Genomic DNA, 17,943 nt, shown 5'->3' with positions numbered 1-17,943 from the left:
ATGGCTAGATTTTGGGTTATTACAGCCAGGTTTATGTTAGGGTAGGGATCATTGTTCGAGTTAGGGTTAGGTTTAAGGTTAGGGCCAGAATTAGTGCTAGGTTTAGGTCTAGGTGTAGGGTTAGTGTTTGAGATAGGTTAAGCATTAGTGTTATGCCTAGGGATAGGTTTTTGTTTAGAGCTAGTGCAAGAGTTATGACTAGATTTAGGATTAGGCTTTTTTCTAGGTCCAGTGTTAGGGTTAGGTTTAGGTATAGGGTTACCCGTAGGGCTAATGTTAGGATTAAGTTTAGGGTTAGGGTCAGGTTTAAACCTAGGGTTAGAGTTAGGGTCAGAATAAGGGCCAGGGTTAGGGTTAGAGTTTGGATTAGGGTTAGAGCTAGAATGAGTGCTAGGTTTATGATTAGTATTAGAGTTATGGTTTGGGGTAAGCTACGGATTAGGTTTAGGACTAGGGTAGCATTAGGGTAAGGGTTTGGCTTAGGGTAAGGGACAGGTTTAGAGCTAGTTTTAGGGATAATATTAGGGTTAGGGATAGGGCTAGGGTTAAGATTAGGGTTAGGTTTAAAACTAGGTTTAAGTCTCAGATTAGTGCTAGGTTTTCTATTAGTTTAGGGCCATGGCTAATTTAAGATCTAGAGTTCCAATTAGGGCTATTTTTATGGTTAGGTTTAGGGTTACAGTGATGTTTAGAGCTAGGGTTAGTGTTATGGTCCGAAACAGGGTCAGCGTAATTTCTAAAGGTAGGATTATGACTCGAATTAGTGCAAGGGTTAGGGCTAGGTAGAGGATTAGGGTTTGATTTAGGGTAAGGTTTAGGGTTAAGCCTATGACTCAGTTTTATTTGAGTGCTAGGGCTAGGGTTAGGGCTAGTTTTCCAATTATCATTAGGCATAGGGCTAGTGTTAGGGTGAGGTTTATGCTTAGATTTGGGGTTAGATTTAGAGTTAGGATTAGATCTAGGTTTAGGGTTAGGGAAAAAGTTAGGGCTCTGGTTGGGTCTAGGTTTAGGGTTACTTTAAGGGATAGGTTTAAAACTAGGGATAGGACTACAGTGATAGCTAGAGTTAGTCTTAGGGCTAGGGTTAGAGTTAGGTCAAAATTAGTACTAGGATTAGCACTAGGATTAGTGTTAGGGCTAGGGCTAGGGTTAGGATTAGGATTAGGCCAAGTTAAGCGCTAGGATTAGGGCTAGGTTATGTGTTAGGTTTAGGGCTAGGATTAGGGCTAGGGCTAATATCAGGCCTAGGTTTATGGTTAGGGTTAGTTTTAGGGTGAGGTTTATGGCTAGTTCTAGTGTAAGTGTTATCTTGAGGGTTAGGGTCAGTTTTTGAGATAGGGTTATTATTGGGTTCATGGTAACGGTTATGGTTTGGGTTAGGTTAAGGTTAAGGGTTAGGGCTCTAATTAGCATTAGGGTTAGGGCTAAGGTAGGTTAATGGACATGGTTTGGTTTAGGGTTCAGGTTAGGTTTAGGGTAATGGATAAATTTAGGGTTAGAGATAGGGTTAGGGTTATCCTACAGTTAGCATTAGGGTTATGGTTATGGTTAGGGTAATGGATAGTCTTAGATCTAGGGTTAGGTCTAGGATTATGGTTAGGATTAAGGCTAGGGTTAGGTTTAATATTAGGGCAATTTTTAGGATTAGGGTTAGTTTTAGGGTAATGTTTAGAGCTAGGGCCAGGGTTAGGGTTAGTTTTAAAATGAGGTGTTTGGCTCAGATAGGGCTATGTGTTGGGTTAGGTTAGGGTAGAGTTAGGGCTACAGCTAATGTAAGAACAGGGTTATAATTAGGGCTACTTTTAACGTTAGGTTTAGGGCTATGTCTTGTTTTAGGGTTAGGTTTATTTTTAGGGTGTGTTAGAGGATCAGAGTCAGGGTCAAGGATAGTTTTAGGGTTAAAATAGGACTGGAATTAGGGCTAGGGTTAGGGCTAGATGTTGGGTTAAGTTTTGGTTTAGGTTACAGTTTAGGGTTAGAGCTATGGCTCGGTTTTATTTGGGGGCTAGGAATAGAAGGGCTAGTTTTAGTATTAGCATTAGTGTTAGGGCTATTGTTAATGTGAGTTTTAGGGTTAGGTTTAGGGTTAGATTAAGAGTTATGATTAGATATGTGGTTAGGGCTAGGGCTCGGGTTAGGGCTAAGGTTAGGGCAAGTGTTAGGGTTATGTTAAGGGATAGGGTTAGATCTAGGAATAGTGCTAGGTTGAGAGTTGTTTTAGTTTAGTGCTATGGCTAGGGTTAGAGTTAGGGCTAAATTAGGGCTAGGATCAGGTCTAGGGTTAGTTGTAGGGTTAGGTCTAGGTTTAGGGTTAGGGTTAGGTTTAGGGGGAGGGATGGGCTTATAGCTTGGCTCAGAACTAGGACAAGGGTTAAAATTAGGGATAAGGCTAGAGTTAGGGTACAGGTTAGGATCAAGGCTAGGTTTAGGGCTAGGATAGGGCTAGCGTTTGTGTTAGGGTTATGGCAAGTATTAGGGCTAGGGCTAATATCATGTCTAGGGTTACAGTTAGGGATAGTTTTAGGGTAAGGTTTATGGCTAGGTCTACTGTCAGAGTTAGGTTTAGGGTAAGGTTCAGGTTTAGAGCTAAGGGTATTAAAATGGTCAGGATCAGATTTTGGGTTAGGGTAGATTAAGGTTTAGGGTTAGGACTCAAATTAGCGTTATGGTTAGAGTTAGGGTTAGGGTAATGGATAGGGTTAAGTTTCTGATTCAGGTTAGGTTTAGGGTTCAGGTTAGGTTTAGAGTAATGGATAGGGTTAGGGTTAGGCCTATTATTAGGGTTATGGTTATCGTTAGGGTAATTGATAAGGTTAGAGCTAATGTTAGGGATATGCTTAGGCCTAGGATTAGCTCCAGGTTTTGTGTTAGGTTTTAGCCTAGGGTTAGGGCTGTGGGTAATGTAAGAGGTAGGGTTATGATTAGGGCTAGTTTGAGGTTTAGGATTTTGGCTAGGTCTAGTGTTAGGTTTAGATTTTTGGCTAGGGTCAGGTTTAGAGCTAGGTTTACTCTTAAAGGCAGGGTCAGTGTTTGGGTTTGAGTTAGAGTTAGGGTTACAGCCAGAATTAGAACTAGGTTTAGGTCTAGGGGTAGATTTAGTGTTTGTGTTAGGTTAACGTTACTTAAAGGGCTAGGGATACGTTTTTGTTTAGGTCTAGGGCTAGAGTTAAGGTTAGATTTAGGATTTGGTTTAGGTCTAGGGCTAGTTTAATGGTTTGGTCTAGGGTTAGGGCCAGGTTTTGACCTAGGGTTAGTGTTAGGGTGAAAATAATGGTCAGAGTTAACATTAGGGTTTGGAATAGGGTTAGAGCTAGAGTGAGGGTAGGGTTATGACTATTAATAGGATTAGGGCTTTGGTTAGCTTAAGGATTAGGGATAGGTCTAGGATTACCATTAGTTTTAGGATTTCGCTTTGGGTAAGGGATAGGCTTAGAGCTAGGGTTAGGGCTAGAGTTAGGGCTAGGGTTAGGGTTAAATCTAGGTTTAGGGCTCAGACTAGGGCTAATTTTTGTGTTAGGGTTAGGGCTAATGTTATGGCAATGGATAATGTAAGAACTAGGTTACAATTAGGGTTAGGGTTAGGGATAGGTCTAGTGTTAGGGTTAGGTTTAATTTTAGGGTGATATTTATAGCTAAGTTGGTATTAGGATATAATTCAGAGACAGTGTTAGTTTTAGGGTTAGGGTTAGGACTAAAATAAGGGCTAGGATTACTGATAGGGTTCAGTTTAAGGTGAGTGCAGTCTTTAGAGCTAGGATAACTGTTAGGATATAAGTCAGTGTCAGGGTTAGTTTTAAGGTTAGGGTTATGACTTGAATTAAGGCTAGGGTTACTCTTATGGTTCAGTTTAAGTTTAGGGTGGTGTTTAGACCTAGGGTGAGTGTTAGGATATGATTCGGGTTCAGGGTTAGTTTAAGGTTATGGTTAGGACTCGAATTAGTGCTGGGGTTTGGTCTAGGTGTAGTGTTAGGGTTTGGTTTAAGTTAAGGTTCAAGATTAGAACTATTGCTTAGGTTTTTTTTTAAGAAAGAAAGAGAGAGAATTTTTAAATATTTTTTTTTAATTTTTTTGGTTTTGGGTGGACACAACATCTTTTTTTAAATTATATTTTTATTGCTGCTGAGGATGGAACCCAGTACCCTGTGCATGCCAGGCTATGGCAAGCATTAGGGTAGGGTTTGGTCTAGGTTAATGTTAGGGTGATACTTACGGCTAGGTTTAGGGCTATGTTTCATGTGAGGTTTATGGCTAGCATTAGGGCTATGGGTAATGTAAGAGCTAGGGTTATGGTTATGGCTAGTTTGAAGGTTAGGGTTATGGATAAATCCTGTGTTAGGGTTAGGTTTTGGTATAGAATAAGGTTTAGAGCTAGGGTTTATGTTAGGGAAAAGGTCCGACCCTAACAGCACACCTAGCTCTAAACATTGCCATAACACTAACCCTAGAACTAGCCCTAATCAGAAAACTAGTTCTTTCCTTAGCTGTAGCCCTAATGCTAACACAAATTCTAGCCCTATTCCAAGCCCTGACTCTAACCCTAACACTACCGTACCTCTAACCCATTCCTTACCCTAAGCCAAACCCTAACCCTACTTTAGCCTACTTACTTTAGCCCTAACCTCAATACTTAGCCTAGCCAAAACCCTAACTGTATTATTATTCCTAAACCTAGGCTTAATTTTAGCTTTAACACTAATCCTAAACCTGACCCTTATTCTGACCCTAACACTAACCCTAGATCTAAACCTCAACCTAACCCTAAACTGAACACTAACACTACCACTACTGGTAAACCTATACTTAAACATAACATTAATACTAGCACTAGACCAAACCTAATTCTAAATAGAGTCATAATTCTAGAATTAGCCCTAAACAAAAACCTGTCACTAGACCTAACAATAACCCTTAACCTAACGTAAAGACTGAACCTATCACTAGAACAAATGTAGTCCTAATTGTGGCCCTAACCATAAAAATAACCCTAACCCAACAATGACCCTTAATCTATAGAAACCCTAGCTCTAAAACTTATCCTAAACCAAAACCTAACCCTAACACTAGACTTATCCATAACCCTGACCCTAATACTAGCTATAACCATATCAGTAGCTCTTACATTTCCCATAGCCCTAACGTTAGACCTAAACATCACACACAATCTAGCCCTTATCCTAGCCTTAAACCTAGACCTAATCATAACCCAACCATAACCTTAGACCTAACCCGAATGCCAATGCTCACCCTAGCCCTAAAACTAGCTCAAACTCTAATCCTTAGTCTAAACGTAACCCTAACCCTAAACCTAACCCTAGCCCTGACTCAAACCCTAACCCTCATCCTAGGCCTAACCCTAGCTCAAATTCCTACACTTACCCTAAACCTAACCCTAACATTAACCCTAGGCCTAACTCTAAACCTAACCCTAAACCTAACCTTAAGCCTAGCCCTAACCTTAGCTCTAACCCTATCCATTACCCTAAAGATAAGACTAACCCAAATGCTATCCCTAGGACTAATGATAACCATATCGCTAACACTAACCCTATCCATTACTCTAAACCTAACCGGAACCATAACCTAATTCTATCCATTACCCTAACCCTATAACTAACCCACTGCTTATTCAGGCATTAACCCTAAATCTTAACCTACACCAAACCCTACCGGGACTCTGACCCTGACCCTAATAATACACCTAGATCTAAACCTGACCCCTAGCCTAAACCTAACCCTTATACTATACATAGCCATAACCTAACACTAAAACTAATACTAACCATAAACCTAGACCTGACATTAGCCCTAGCTCTAATCCTAGACCTAGCCCTAACACAAACCCTCAGCATAACCCAAAAAATAGACTTAATCTTAACCCAATGCCTAACCTTAGTCCTAACCCTAATTTTAACCCTTGCCCTAGCCCTAAACCTAGCTATAACCCTATCCATTCCCCTAAACTTAATCCTAACCCTAACACTAATACTAACCCTAACCTCAGGTCTATCCCTAACACTAACCCTAGCGCTAATCCTAGCCCTAATTTAGCCCTAACCCTAAACCTACTCCTAACCATAGCCCAAAGACTAACTCGAACTCTCAGCCTAGCCCTATTTCTAGTTCTAACCCTATCCATTACCATAACCCTAACACTAGCCCTAAACTTATCCTTAACCCTAGCCATGGCCCTAAACCTAGATCTAACCATAACTATAAATCTAAGCCTAAACTTCACTCTACCTCTAGCCCTAACACTATCACTAATCATAAACTAGCCCTAAACCTAGGCCTAGTTCTAAAACAAAACTGAGCCACAGCCCTATCCCTAACCCTAGCCTAACCTTAACCCTAGACCTGACATTAGCCCTATCCCAAGACCTAATCCTAGTTCTAAGCCTAGCCTTAATCCTACCCCTAATTTTAAACCTAGCCCTAAACCTAATTTTATACCTTTTCTTAGCCTAAACATAGCTGTAACATCATACCTTACCCTAACCCTAATGCTAACCTTAACCCTATCCCTAAACATAGGCCTAAATCTAACACTAACCCTAGCACTAATCCTAGCCCTAATTTAGCCCTAACAGTAAACCTAATCCTATCCCTAACCCTAAGACTAACTCTAACTCTTGCCCTAGCCCTATACCTAGTTCTAAACCTATCCCTTACCATAACCCAAAAGCTAGTCTATCCCTACCCAAAACTTAGCCCTAACCTTCACCCAAGGATTAAACCTGGATTTAAAACTAAAATTAAGTACAAACCTCACACTAACACTAACCCTAACCCTAATGCTAATTGGAAAACTAGCCATAAATCTACCCTAAGCATAAAACAAAACCGAGCCATAACCCTAAACCTTAACTTAAACGAAACCGTAAAGCTACACCTACTCCTAAACCTAGCCCTAATTTGAGTCCTAACCCTAACCCTGGACATAACCCTGACACTAACTCGGCCCCTAAACTAACCCTAGCTCTAAACATTGCCCTAACACTAACACTAGAACTAACCCTAAACAGAAACCTAGTTTTTTCATTAGCCGTATCCCTAATGATAACACAAATCCTAGCCCGATTCTGAGGCCTAACCATATATTTTTTTATCTCTAACCCTAACGCTAACCCTAGCCCTAAAACTAAATCTAACCCTATCCCTACCTTACACCCTATCCCTTTCCCTAAGTCAAACTCTAACCCTAATGCTATCATAGTCCTAAAATTAATCCTTTGCCCACCCCGAACCCCAAACTATTACTAGTCCTATCGTAGCCCTCATTCTAGATTTAACCCTAATCCAAAACTTGACCCTTATTTTGATCCTACACTAACCTTAGATCTAAACCTGACCCTAAACATAAACCAAACCCTAACACTATCCTTACCGGTAAACCTATATTTAAACCTAACAGTAACACTAGCACTAGATGAAACCTAATTCTAAATATAGTCATAAATCTAGCCCTAGTCCTAAACAAAAACCTAGCACTAGACATAACAATAACCATTAACCTAACTTAAAGACTAACCCTATCCCTAGACCCAATGCTAGTCGTAATTCTGGCACTCACCCTAAACCTAACCCTATCCTGAAAAATGACCTTTAACTCTAAACAAACTCTAGCTCTAAACCTTATCCTAACCCGAAACCTAACCCTAACACTAGACATTTCCATAACCCTGACCCTAAAACTAGCCATACATATTCCTAGCTCTTATATTTCCCATAGCCCTAATGTTAGCCCTAAACCTCACACAAAACATAGCCTTTATTCTAGCCCTAAACCTAGCCTTAATCAGATCCCTAACCATAATCCTAGACCTAAGCCTAATACTATACTCGCCCTTGCCCTAAACCTAGCTCAAACTCTAATCCTTACCTTAAATATAAACCTAACCTTAACCCTAGCGCTGACTCTGACCCTAACTCACCCACAAGACCTAACCCTAGCTCAAATGCTAATACTTACACTAAAACAATGCCTGACACTAACTCTAGGCCTAACCCTAACTTTAGCCCTAATCGTAACTTTATCCCTAGCACTACCCTTAGCTTTAACACTTTCCATTAACCTAAAGATGAGCCTAACTCATATGTAAACCCTAGGTGTAATGCTAACCCTATCACTAACATTAATCCTATCCATTACTCTAAATCTAACCTGAACCCTAAACCTAATCCTATACATTACTCTATCCGTAACCCAAACCCTAAAGCTAATTCAATCCTTAACCCTAAAACTTAACCTAAACTAAACCCTACCTAGACTCTGACCCTAATAATACACCTAACTTTAAACCTGACCCTTATCTAAACCTGAATCTTACACTAGACCTAGCCATAACCTAACCATAAAACTAACACTAACCATAAATGTAGACCTGACATTTGTCCTATCACGAATCCTAGCCCTAGCCCTAACACAAACCCTCATCCTCACACTAAATATAGCCTTAATCCTAACCCTAGCTCTAATCCTAATTCTAACCCTCACCCAGCCCTAAACCTAGCTATAACCCCAACCCTTTCCCTAAACCTAACCCTAACCCTAGGCCTAACTGTAACACTAACCCTAGCCCTAAATCTAGACCTAATTTAGCCCTAACCCTAAACGTAACCCTAACCCTAGCCTAAGACTAACTCTAACTCTTGCCCTCGCCCTATTTCTAGTTCTAATTCTATTAATAAACCTAATACTAGTCCTAACCTTAGCCCTAAACATAGTGATAGCCCTAAACCTAGATCTAAACATAACGATAAATCTAAGCCTAAAACTCACCATACCACCAGCGCTAACACTATCGCTAATCCTAAAAGTAGCCCTAGCTGTAAAACAAATCGAGTCATAAATCTAGCTTTAGCCCTAAGCAAAAACCTAGCACTAGCCGTAGCAATAACTGATAACCTAACTTAAAGACTAACTCTATCTCTAGACCCAATGCAAGTCCTAAATCTGGCCCTCATCTTAAACCTAACCCTACCCGAACAATGACCGTTATCCTAAAACAAACCCGAGGTCTAAATCTTATCCTAACCCAAAACCTAACTAGAACACTACACTTATCCATAACCCTAACCCTAAAACTAGCCCTAAACATATCCCTAGCTCTTATATTACCCATAGCCCTAATGATACCATAAATCTCACACAAACATAGCCCTTATGCTAGCCCTAAACCTAGCCCTTATTGTAACCCTAACAAGAAGCTTAGACCTAACCCTAACCACAACCATTGCCCTAACCATAATTCTAGCTCAAACTCTAACCTTAATCTAAACATAACCCTAACCCAAACACTAACATTAGCCCTGACTCTAACCCTAACCCTCATGCTATCCCTAATCGTAGCACAAATGCTTCAACTTACCCCAAACCTAAACCTGACATGAACTCTAGGACTAATCAATCCCTAGTCCTAATTCTACTATTTACCCTAGCCCTAACCTTAGCTCTAACTCTATCCATTACCCTAAAGACAAGCCTAACTCAATGCTAACCCTAGGCCTAAGGCTAACACTATTGTTAACACTAACCCTATTCATTACTGTAAACCTAACCTAAACCCTGAAACTAACCCTATCAATTACCCTAACCCAAACCCTAAAGCTATCCCTAATGCTAATTCAACCCTTAACCCTAAATTTTAACTAAACCAAACCTTACTTGAACCCTGACCCTAATAATACACCTAGCTTTAAACCTGAAACTAAAACTAACCACAACCATAACCATAACCATAAACCCAGACCTGACATTAGCCCTAGCCATAATCCTAGCCCTAACCATAACACAAACACTAGTCCTCATCTTAGGCCTATACCTAGCCTTAATCCTAACCCAAACTCTAACTGTAGCTCTATCTCTAATTTTAACACATGCCCCTAGACCTGAACTTAGGTAAAACCCCATCCTTTCCCGTAACCCTAACACTAACCATATCTCTATCCCTAACCATAGGCCTAACCCTAACACTAACCCTAGCACTAATACTAGCCCTAATTTACACCTAACCTAAACCAAACCCTACCCTAAACCTAGCCATAACCTTCTATCTCTAATTCATGTCCTGGTCCTAAAATTAATCCTGACCCTGACTTATATTCTAACACTAACCTTAATTCTAAATATCACACTAACCCTAAAGAAGGTGCTAACACTAGATCTAATCCAAATACTAACTCTAATCGTAACCTTACATCTTATATTAGCCATAACCCTAACCCTAGCTCTAAACCTAACAGAAAAACTAGCGCTAATCTGAGCCCTAACCCTAGAAGTAACCCAAAACCTAAACCTAGCCCTAGCCCCAACCCTAACCCTAGCTCTAACTCTATCACTTACCCTAAACCAAACCCTATCCATAATGCTAATCTTAGTCCTAATCCTAATCCATAGCCTAATCCAAACACTAACAATATTTCTAGTCCTAACCCTAGCCCTCATTCTAGCTCTAACCCTAACTCAAATCCTTACCCTAACACAAATCCTCAGTCTAAATCTGACCCTAAAACTGAATGAAACCCTAAAACTAGCACAACCAGTAAACTTATACTTAAACCTAAGCTTAACACTAGCCCTAGACCTAAGTCTAATCCTAAATATAGCCATAACTCTAGACCTAGACCTACAAAAAACTTGAGCCCTAGCCCTAACATAATCCTTAACCTAAAGCAAACACTAACCCTATCCCTAGATCTAACCCCAGTCCTAATTCTGGCTTTCACCCTAAACCTAACTCTAACCTGAACACTGACCCTAACACTAACACTAAACCTACCTCTAAACCAGAACCTAACCCCAAACCTAAATCTATCATTAGACATAACCATAACTCTAACCTTAAAACTAGGTCTAATCAGAACCCTAGATCTTACATTACACATAGCCTTAACCCTGGGCCTAAACCTAACACAAAACCTAGGCCTAATCTGAGGCCTCAACCTATCCTAAGCATAACCATAACCCTAAATGTAGCCCTAACCCTAACCCTCACCTTAAACATAACCCTAGCTCAAAGCCTAACACTTAGCCTAAACATAACCCTAGCCCTATTCCTAAACATAAATCTAACCCTAGCCCTAATCCTAAACTTAGCACTAAACCTAACACTCCCCCAAGCCATAACCGTAGATTGAACCCTAACACTTACCCTAACCCTTACCCTAATCCTAGACCTAGCCCTAATCATAACCCTAACTCTATCCCTAATCCTAGCCCCAATATAGCTCTATACCTAACCCTAACCTGAACCCTAGAATTAAGACTCACTACAATTCTCACACAAGACCTATCCCTACTTCTAAACCTATCCCTTACCGTAACCCAAACCCTAGTCATAACCCTTGCACTATCCTTAGCCCTAGCATTAACTCTAGATCGAAACCTATCTCTAAAACTAACCCTAACCTGATGCCTCATCTTAACCCTGAAACTAGCTCTAACCCTAATGCAAATCCTAAAATTAGCCCTAACTCAAGCCCTAGCCCTAAGACAAACTGAGATATACCCCTAACACTAACACACACACTAGACCAAACCCTAACCCTACACCAGCCATAACCCTATCCCTAATATGAAACCTAACCCTAAAACTAACCATGACCCTGACTCATATCCAAACACTAAAGCTAGCTCTAAACATCACCCTAACTTTAAACCTAACCCAAACACTAGACCGAGCCCTAAACTTAACCCTAAAACTAACCCTAATTGTAACCCTAATTCTTACAGTAGCCATAACCATAACATTAGCCCTAACCCTTATACAAAGCTAGCCCTAATCCAAGCACTAACATGGGATTTAATCCTAAACCTAACTCTAACCCTAGTCCTAACTCTAGCTCTAACCCTATCCCTTACCTTAAGCCAAACCCTCACCCTAATGCTAACCGTATTCTTAGCACTAATCCTTAGCCTAACAAAAACACAAGTCTATAACTAGTCCTAACTCTAACCTTCATTCGGGATCTAATCATAGCCTAAACTCTAACCCTATCCCTGACCATTATTCTGACTCTAACACTAATCTTAGGTCTAAATCTAAACCTAACCCTAAACCAAACCCTAACACTAGCCCTACTGGTAAGCTTATACCTAAACCTAACCCTAACACTAGACATAGACCTAAACATAATCCTAAATCTAGCCATAACTATAGCTCTAGACATAAAGACAAACTAGACCTAGCCTTAACAGTAACCCTTAACCTAACCCAAACTCTAACCCTACCTCTAGACCTAACCCTAGTCCTAATTATGGCTTTAACCCTAACCATTACCGTACGTGAACATTGTCCCTGACACTAACACAAACCCTAGCTCTAAACTTCACCCTAACCCTAAAACTACATCTAGCCCTAACATTAACCATAAAACTAGTCTTAATCATTACACTAGTTCTTACATTAGCCATAGCCCTAACCTATTGCAAAACCTGGCCCTAATCCAAGCCCTACCTTAGCTTTAACCCTAAAGCTAACCCTAACAATAACCCTAGTCCTAACTATAACCCTAAGCCTAACCCTAGACCTAATCCTAACCATAACCCTAGCCCTAACCCAAGCTCTAACCCTATTCATTACCCTAAGATAACTATAATCCTTATGGTAAACCTAGGCAGGACCCTAATCCTAGCACTAGCCTTAACCCTATCCATTAACCTACACCTAACCTGAGCCCTAAACCTAACTGTGTCATTACCCGATACCTAAACATAAGACTAATTTGAGCCCTAATCCTAAACCTTAACCTAACCCAAACCCTAACCCTAACCCTAACTCTAATAATACCCATAGCTCTAAACCTGACCCTAACAAGAAACCTAAACTTTACATAGACCTAGCCATAAACCTAACCCTAAAACTATCCCTAGCCATACCCTAGACCTGACATTAGCCCTAGCTCTAACCCTAGCCCTAACCCTAATACAAAAGTTAGCCCACATCCTAGCCATGAACCTCAACTTAAACGTAACCCTAACACTAACGTTAGCCCTAACCTTAACCCTAAATCTTACCCTAGCCCTAAAACTAGCTATATTCCCATCCCTTACCTAAACCTAACCCTATCCGTAAACCTAACACTAACCCTAGCACTAAGCCTAGGCCTAAACCTAACACTAACCCTAGCCCTAATCCAAGCCCTAATTTAGCCCTATCCCTAACCCTAATCCTAGCCTAAGGCTAACTCTAACTCTCACACCAGCCCTATACCTAGTTCTAACCCTATCCCTTACCATCACCATACACATAGCCCTAAACGTAGCTCTACCCTAGCCCTATACTTAGCCTTATCTCAAAACCTAGATCTAAACCTAACTCTCAATTTAACCCTAACTCTAAGACTAAATCTAACCATAACTCTACTCTTATCCCTAATCCTTAACCTAAGCCTAAATCTCACACTTACACTAGCCCTAACCCTAAGACTAATTATAAAACTAGCCCTAACCCTACCCCTAGCCCTAAAACAAAACCGAGTCATAGCCCTAACATTAACCCTTATTCTAAACCAAACCCTAATCCTACACCTAGCCCTAACCCTATCCCTAATTATAGTCTAAACCTAAACCAAAAACTAACCCTGACCCTGACTCTGACCCTAAAACTAACCCTGGCTCTACACATCATCATCACCATAAACCTAACCTTAACACTAGACCTAGACCTAACTCTAACTCTATAACTAGCTGTAATCATAAACCTACTTCATACTATAACAGTAGCCTTAACCCTAGCCCTAAAATAATCCAAAACTTATCCTTAATCTGAGTCTTAAACCTAGCTTTAACCCTAAACTTCAGCCTAACCATAACCCAAACAATAGCTTAGATCCTACACATAACCCTAGCCTTAAACATAGGGCTAACACTATCCATTACCCTAATGATAACCCTAACACTTCTGATAACCCTAAGCCTAACCCTACCCCTATACATTACACTAAACCAAACCTACACCCTAAACCTAACCCTGTCATTACCATAACCTTAAATCTAACACTAATTTGAGCCCTGCACCTAAACACTAACTTAACCCAAACCAGAATCCAGACCCTGATTCTAAAAATAACCCTAGATCTAAAACTGACACTAACCAAAAAACTAACCTTTACACTGGACCAAGCCATAAACCTAACACTAAATCTATCCCTAACTGTAACCCTAGACCTGACATTAGGCATATCCCTAATACTATCCCTAACCCTAAAAAAAATTCTAGTCCCCATCGTAGCCCTAAACATAGCCTTAATTTAACCCTAACCCTAAACCTAGTTCAAACCCTAATACTAATCTTCGCATTTCCCTAAACCTAGCTATAACCACATCCTTAGTCTAAACTAACTCCTAACTCTAACCCCAACCCCAATGGTAACCCTTGCCTTATTCTTATCCCTAGCACTAACCCTAGATTGAAACTTAACTCTAAATCTAACCCTAACTCAATGCGTAAGCCTAATCCTAAAACTAGACATAACCCTAGCCCTTACATAACCCTAGCCTTAATTTAGCCCTATCCGTAAACCTAACACTAACCCTAGCCCTAAGACTAGCTCTAACTCTCACACTAGCCATATCACTCGTTCTAACCCTGTCCCTTACCATAAACCTAACCCTAGCCCTAACCCTAGTACTAACCCTTGACCTATACTTATCCATAGCACTAATCTTAGGCAAAACGTAACTCTAAATCTAGCCCTAACCTAAAGCCTAAGCATAAACCTAACACTAGCCCAAACCATAACACTAATCCTAAAATGAGCCCTAACGCTAGCCCTAGCTCTAAAACAAAACCGAGCCATAGCTCTAACCCTAAACATTAACCTAAACCAAACCCTAACCTTACACCTAGACCTAAACCTTATATGAGTTGGAAGCTGAACCCTAAAATTAACACTGAACCTGACATTGACCCTAAAACTTCTAGCTCTAAACATCACCCTAATAGTGAAGCTAACGCTATCACTAAACCTAGCACTAAAACCCCAAAACTGGCCTTAATTTTAAACCTAGTACTTACATTAACTGTAATCCTAACCATAGCCCTAACATAACCCAAAATGTAGCTGTAATCAGAGCCTAAACCCTAGCTTTAAACCTAACCTAACCCTAACACTACCCCTAATTGTAACCATAATTTTAGCATTAAATTGATCCATAATTATATCCATTAACATAACCATAACCCAAATCATAATGATAACCCTAAGCATAAACCTAACCGTATCCCGAATCCTAACCCTTCCATTACCCTAAACCTAACCTGAATCCTAAATCTAAACCTATCATTACCCTAACCCTAATCCTAAAACTAATTCAAGCCCAAAATTGAAACCTTAACCTATCTCAAACCCTAACCCAGACCTTAACCCTAATAATACCCCTAGCTCTAAACTTGACCATAACCCAACACCTAACCCTTAGCCTAGACTTAGCCATAAACCTAACCCTAAAAATATCTTTAACCATAATTCTGAACCTGAAATTAGCCCTAGCCCTAATTCTAGACCTAACCCTAAAAACACACCTAGCCCTCATTCTTGTCCTAAACCTAGCCTTAATCAAAACCCTATCTCTAGCCCTACACCTAACCCTAATTCTAACCCTCACCCTACCTCTAAACCTAGCTATAATGTCATCCCTTACTCTAAATTTAAACCGAACTCTAACCCTAGACTTAAGCTAAACACAATACCTAGCCCTAATCCTACCCCAATTTAGCTCTATCTCTAACCCTATCCTAACCCTAGCCCTAAGACTATCTCTAACTTTTGCCCTAGCCCTAGCCCTAGTTCTATCCCTACCTGCTACCATAAACCTAACACTAGCCCTAACACTTGCCCTAAATTAGTCCCAGCCCTAATCATAATTCTAAATCTAAACATAACGCTTACCATAATGCTAACCCTAGGCTTTACCCTAACCCTATTGCTTTCCCCAAACCTATCAATTACCCTAAATTACCCTGAAGTGTAAACCTAATCCAATTATTACCCTAACCCTAACCTGAATGCTAATTCGAGTCCTAACTCTAACCTCAAAACTAAACCAAACTCTAACACTAACCATGAGCCTAATAATTCCCCTAGCTATAAACCGGACTCTTACCCTACCTAACCCTTACACTAGAACTAGCCATAAGCCTAACCCTAAACCTATTCCTAACCTTAACCCTAGATGTGATATTAACCCTAGCCATAATCCTAGCCCTCACCATAACACAAACCCTAGCCCTTATCCTAGCCCTAAACATAGCCTTAATTTATCCCTAACCCAAACCCTATACCTAACCCTAACACAAACCCTTTCCCTAATCTTAGCTCTAATTTAGCCCTATCCCTAACCCTAATCCTAACCATATCCCAAAGTCTAAATCAAACTCTCACCCTTACCCTAACCCTAGCTCCAACTCTATCACTTACTAGAACCCTAATCCTAGCCCCAACCCTTGGTCTAACCCTAGCCCTATTCATGGCCCTGGCTATAAACCTAGATCTAACCCTAACTCTAAATCTAACCCTAAAACTAAGCCTAAATCTAAACCTAACACTAGCCCTAACGATAATGCTAATCCTAAAACTAACCCTAACCCTAGGCCTAGCCCTAAAAGAAAACTGAGCCAAAGCCATAACCCTAACCCTTATCCTAAACCAAACCCTAACCCTACACCTATCCCTAATCATATCCTAATTCTAGTCCTAACCCTAACCCAAAAAATAACCCTGACCCTGACTCTGACCCTAACACTAACCCTGGCTCTAAACATCATCATCACTGTAAACCTCAACCTAACACTAGACCTAGCCCTAACTCTAACCCTATAACTAGTGCTAATCATAACCCTACTTCCTACATTAGCCGTAGCCTTAACCATAGCCCTAACCTAACCTGAAACCTAGCCTTAATCTGAGTCCTAAACCTAGCTTTAACCCTAAACTTAAACCTAACCCTAATGCAAAACTAGCCCTAAACCAAACATAACCCTAGCCCTGACCTTAGGTCTAAACCTATCCATTACCCTAATGATAACCCTAACCATTAAGCTAACCCTAGGCTGACCCTAACCCTATCCATTACACTAAAGCAAACTTAAAACCTAAAACTAACCCTGTCATTACCCTAAACCTAAACTCTAACCTAACCCAAACCCTAACCCTGACCCTGACCCTAAAAATAACCCTAGGTATAAACCTGAATCTTACCCTAAATGTAATCCTTACACTGGAACAAGCCATAAACCTAACACTAAATCTAGCCCTAACTATAACCCTAGACCTGACATTAGCCCTAGCCCTAATTCTATCCCTAACCCCAACACAAAGCCTAAACCTCATCCTAGCCTTAATCATAACCCTACCCCTAACCTTAGCCCTAACCCTAATACTAACCCTTGCCATAGCCCTAAACCTAGCCAAAACCACATCCCTTACCCTAAATGTAACCCTAACTCTAACCCTAACCCTTTTCATCACAGTTGCCCTATCCTTAGCACTAGATTTAACACTAGATCAAAACCTAACTTTAAATCAAACCCTAACTTGAAGCCTAAGCCTAAAACTGGCCCTAACCCTGATGCTAATTCTAAAACTAGCTCTAACCCTAGCCCTAAGAATAACTCTAACTCTCGCATTGGCCCTATCACTCATTCTAATCCTATCCCTTCCCATAAACCTAACCCCATCTCAAATCCTAGTTCTAACCCTTGCCCTATCCTTAGCTCTAGCACTAACCATAGATAAAAACCTAACTCTAAATTTAACCCTAAACCGAAGCCTAAGCCTAGTTCTAACAATAGCCCTAACCCTTTCACTAATCCTAAAAATTTCACTAACCCTAACCTTAGCCCTAAATCCAAACTGAGCCAAAGCTCTAACCATAGCCGTTAACCTAAACCAAGTTCTAACCCTACACCTAGCCCTAACCCCAGCCCTAATTCGAGTTTTAAG

This window comes from Marmota monax, unplaced genomic scaffold (genome assembly GCF_021218885.2).
Source record: "Marmota monax isolate L192 unplaced genomic scaffold, Marmota_monax_Labrador192_F-V1.1 WCK01_AAM20220418_F8-fsc00358, whole genome shotgun sequence".
NCBI lineage: Eukaryota > Metazoa > Chordata > Mammalia > Rodentia > Sciuridae > Marmota > Marmota monax.
Note: the sequence above shows the minus strand (reverse complement) of the source record.